Genomic DNA, 5,208 nt, shown 5'->3' on the forward strand with positions numbered 1-5,208 from the left:
ACATTAGCTCTTATTCTCCAGCCAAATATTTCCAAGGGATTTATATCAATAATGAATAGTTTTCATTTACTATTAAGGCTCTAAAAACATTTGCCTTGTATGTGTGCTTCCTGCTTTATTGTAAAACTAAAGCTTTCCTTTATTTTCAAAGGTGTTACTTAAAACTGTTAATATGCATATTGTGTTTCAGGAGCAGTAAAAAGACTCTGTGTTCAAGATCTGTCTATACAAATTGGCGTGAGGCCTGGGGTATATCACTTACCTTCTCTAGGCAACTCTATAAAACTAACGTGAAGATTAATTCTCAATCTGCATGGATAAAGGGATTTTCCAACTGAGTTCCCCACACAATGATATCATAGGTCCAGGTAAAATCAAAATATATTGATCCTTGTTGTTTTTTCATATCTGATTCTTCATGACCCTACTAGGGATTTTCTTGGCAGTGATACTACAATGTTTTGCCATTTCCTTCTCTCGCTCATTTTCCCAGATAAAGAAATTGAGGCAAACAGGGTGAAGTAACTTGCCCAGGATCACAGAGTTAATAAGTGTCTGAAGTCAGATTTGAACTCATGAAGATGACTCTTCCTGAATCCAGAGCTGAACTCATGAAGATGAGTCTTCCTGACTTCAGGGTTGACACTTGACAATGTTATCTGTGTAAATTGTTTTCTTGGTTCTGCTTACTTCACTCTGCTGCAGTTCACACTAGCCAGGATTCTCTGAAATCATCTCTTTCTCAATTTCTCCTAAAACAAAAATATTTCATTATATTTTATTGCCACAATTTGTTCAGACAATCTCTAATTGATGGGCACCTGCCTTAGATTCTGTTTCTGGTGGAGTTTTTTTTCCTATTTACTTTCCCCTTCAGGATCAGAAAGTTTGTTTTGCTTACAGCTAATTCCATCACTTGTATTAAATTCCCTCTCAACCACTGCCTCCTTACTTACTTGTTTCCCTGTTGAGTTAGAGGTATTTCTATATCAAACTATGTCTGTACTCAATTCTACTTGTTTCAGAAAGGAATGAGGTTCATCTGATGCTATGAACCACAATTATGAGAATTTATAAGTTCCTCTTTCCTCCATTCTACACTTGTGTATTCCTTTTACCTTCCCTTCTCCTTTCCCTCTTCAGACCCTCCCAATGGAACCAATTACATTCTCCCAAGGCCTATAGTCTTCTTATCTTACCCATTCAATACCCTTTGAAGACATATAATTTTTCAAGGGAGACCTATTTCTTCTTCTCCTATTAGAATGTTAGCACCACAGCATCATACTACTCCTTCAAATTACTCAAATAAATTTACCTTTATAGGTTCCTTTGAATATTGTGTTTGTATTTCAAAGTTCCTTCTCAACTTTGATCTTTTCACTGGAAATGGATGAATTCTCTATTTCATTAAAATAGCTAATTTTCCCCTTATAGTTATTTTTGGTCATGTATTTTGCTTTAAGGAATATTTTCTGGTTATTATTTCTTGAAATATAGTGTCCAGACTTTTTTTTATCATGGTTTCCAGGTAGTACAATAACTCAAATTATCTTTCCTTGATCACTTTTCCAGATTAACTTTTTTTTAATATCAGATATCTTACATTAATTTTTTTTTCAATTTTTAAAATTTTCTTCTAATACTTCTTACTGCCTCTTGGTGTCATCAATTTCTAATTGATCCATTCTGGTTTTCATTCTAGTTACTACCCTAGTTACTACCATTCTAGTTACTACTCTCCTAAGTTTTTTTTTTTTCTCTAGAGCTTTCATTTCCCCTTTTATCTCTTCTTTTATTTCTTCTAGGCATTCATGTAGCCCTTGTGGAAAATCGATTTTTTTCCTGATTCTTACTTGCAATTGTTACAGTTACTTTCTCCTTTCCAGAAATCTACAGATCTGCAATTTAAAAAATACTAGACCGTGTTTTATTTGATTTATTCATCTCTCTAGCTTTTGTTCCTGAATTGAGGCTTGTTTTCCAGAACTAGACTCTGTTTCCTATGCTGCTTTTGGATGGGGTGGTTAGCCCTGCTTGGTCTCAAGCCATCTTTTGAGTTTATTCATGGTCCTCTACCTCCCAGTCTTATGCCCCAGTCATGTTTACGCACTAAGGGGTCTTTGAGGTTCAGAGAGCTTCTGGATCTTCAGGGCCCTCTATGATATTCCAAGATGGAATGATAGATGGTCTAAGTGCTGTGGCACCCCTCTGATTGCTGCCACTCCTGGAGGCTTCCAAGTCCCCATTTGGGACTTTTTCACTATTCTGGCATTTTCTTATCACCTGAGGGCCTTCTTGGGGGGGGGGGGGCCAACCCTCCATTTTTGCTGCCTCCAGACACAGAGCCCTCACAACTCTACCTGCCTTTGGCTCCTCAGGGGTCTTAGGCTTGTTTGCCTTTGCTGGTGGTGGCCTTATTCCTGTTGCCCTTGGGGAGTGATAAGTAAATGCAAGAAGTCACTTACTATAGTTTCTCATTAGATTTCCTGATCATTATTCAGTTGAATGTAAATTTTGGTTTGGTTTTTTTTCCTGTTGCATATAAGAGTCTGCCTTCCATTGAGTCAGCCATCTTCAGGAACTTTTTCTTTTTCTGGGGGCAGGGGAGGGAGCAGGAAGCTTTGATTTGGCTTTATATTCCCAGGGCTTAATGCTTGTCAAATTGAATTGAATCCTAAACCCCTAAGAGGGCTTTAGCCTCCAAAAAGACAACACACGCACATACACACACACACACACACACACACACAACACAACACACCTTGTATGCTAATAAGCCTTATAATCAGGAAGTCCCCATCCCCAATGCCTGAGATGCATTTTTCTCTTCATCACCAATGAAAATCTTTAGTTTCCTTAAGATTCAATTCATATATCCCCTTCAACATGAAGCCTTTCCTGATACCTCCAGCTACTAGGGCTCTGCTTCCTCCAAATATCTTGTATTTCGTGTATATCTGTTCTATATATACATATATGTATATGTGTGTGTTCTCTTCTATTAGAATGAAGTTTCTTAAAGGTAAAGATTATATCCCCAAAGTTTGACAAAGTACCTGGCACATGGTCAGCACATAATATAGCCTTATTGATGAATGGATTGACTGAAAATTGATGCTGCTTGTGTGTAACTTAAATCCCTGCTACTCCAATCAAAGCCAGCTTCCTCCAGGTCTAACTTCTGTGCTTGTGGAGAACAGCTGGCCATCATCCTCCATGTAATTACCCTTCACAGATGCTTACTGAAGGGCATCAAGGTGGTGCCCAGCTGGTGCATATACCATCTTGTCACCTTGGCACACGCATCAGCAGAGTCAAATATGGAATGGAGGATTTCTATGTGCTTTGGAGCTGAAAAAAGAGATTAGGACTTGGGCTTTGCTACCCCAACCTTGTGCCCCTCAAAAGACCATAGAAAAACGGGGTGTAAAGGAACAATTCCCTGAGGTTCAATTATGTTCCTGATCCTGAGTGGGAGATTTCCCAGAGGTTTTCCTCTATCTCTCTTCCACTCCCATAAGCTTCAGTTAGAACCCAAAAAAACAAACAGTGCTTACCAAATGGGCAGCACAAGGCTCCATGCAGGGAAAGAAATACAACCTTCACTGAGATTCCAGTCACATAGGGGGATAAGACATCAAGACAAATAGCTGCAATATACAAGAGTACATGATGAGCATATTAGGGAGGTAGGAAAAAAGTGTTTTGTGAAGTCTAAGACTACCAGGAGAGGTGGTTTCTGAGTTGTCTTTAGAAGATGAGGGGGGTGATGGGGTGTTCAGGGAAAACTAGCATCTCTGGTATGAAGGCTGCCAAGTCCTTTTCAGGGCTTCTTATCCATTGCTGGTGCCTTCCTGGCATTCAACCCTCACCTGTGGTTCTAAGAAGCTGTAGCAAGTGCAGTGGCCATACTCTCATAAAACCATCTTGGCACATGAGCTATATCAGATAGAGGGTAACCAACTGGCCTCAGACCCCTTGGTGAATCACAAGAGAGGGCAGATGAGAACAATTTGTTCCAATGGCCACAAAGGTGGCTGAAGTAGGTGCTATGGAGTGCTTAGAGCTGATGTTGAAGGTGCTAATGTCATCCACTGCATCCTGAACCATTACTAGTCATCTTTTCTTTTGTCCTGCCACCGAACTTGGATAACTCTAGAAAAGTGAGACTGACACTTTATGCAACTCCACCTCACTTAAATCCAATTCACCCACCAGTCAAGATGTCACCCTGTGATGTCATTGGTCATCTTTAAAAATGAAGGACAAACAACAGAAGACGAGTAGAAATTCAACAGGCACAGATAAAAGAATTAATATCCCAGGGTTAAGGAACAGCTCAAACAAAAGCAGGGAGATGGAGAACCCTGAGCCTGTTTGTGGGGCACAGAGTAAGCACTTTGACTGCAGTATAAAGTGCATGAAGAGGATGAGTTATGACACAAGGTTGGAAAGGCAGGATGCACCAGATTTTGGACAGCCTTGAATGCCAAGCAAGTGCCACATTTTTTATTGAAGGACTATACAATATTCAACAAACATTTTATTGTCAATGCACAAGTTACTGAATTAGGTGCAAGGGAAATAAAATAGATACAATATGATGTATAATACTATAAAATAGATACAATCTAAGACTCTTAAGGAGACTACATTTTACTAGGTAGGTACAGTAAGACCTATAGTGATATAAATATAATACATAGTAAGGAATGGTGTAATGGAATATCATTGTTCTATAAGAAATATGAAGGAGCTGGTTTTAGAGAGAAAAAGCACTAGGAAACTTGAATGAACTAAAGCAAAGTGAAGTGAGAAAAACTAGGAAAACAGTTTACATAATAATAAAAATATTTTTAACGACAACTTCAACAGGTCTGATGAGCAACAAGATGAAGGACTAGATGTTTTCTCTGATCCCCACAACCTCTCACACATCAATAAATAGAAATTATAAACAAAGATAAAGCAAGGTCAACTATCTCCATGGCCTAGGATGCCCAGAATTCTAAAGAAAATTAAAAAACAAAACACAAATTAATGTTTACTGACCCTGAACTCACTCAGCACCCCTCCCCCACTTCCCATACCACTGGCAGCAACACCGTACTAGCAGACCCAAGGACAGGACAGGCTCACAACAAAATCCATCCATACATCCCAGTCCTACCTCCCTCTTTCTAGGACCATAGAGACCCCAACTGC

This window comes from Notamacropus eugenii, chromosome 1 (genome assembly GCF_028372415.1).
Source record: "Notamacropus eugenii isolate mMacEug1 chromosome 1, mMacEug1.pri_v2, whole genome shotgun sequence".
Taxonomy (NCBI): Eukaryota; Metazoa; Chordata; class Mammalia; order Diprotodontia; family Macropodidae; genus Notamacropus; species Notamacropus eugenii.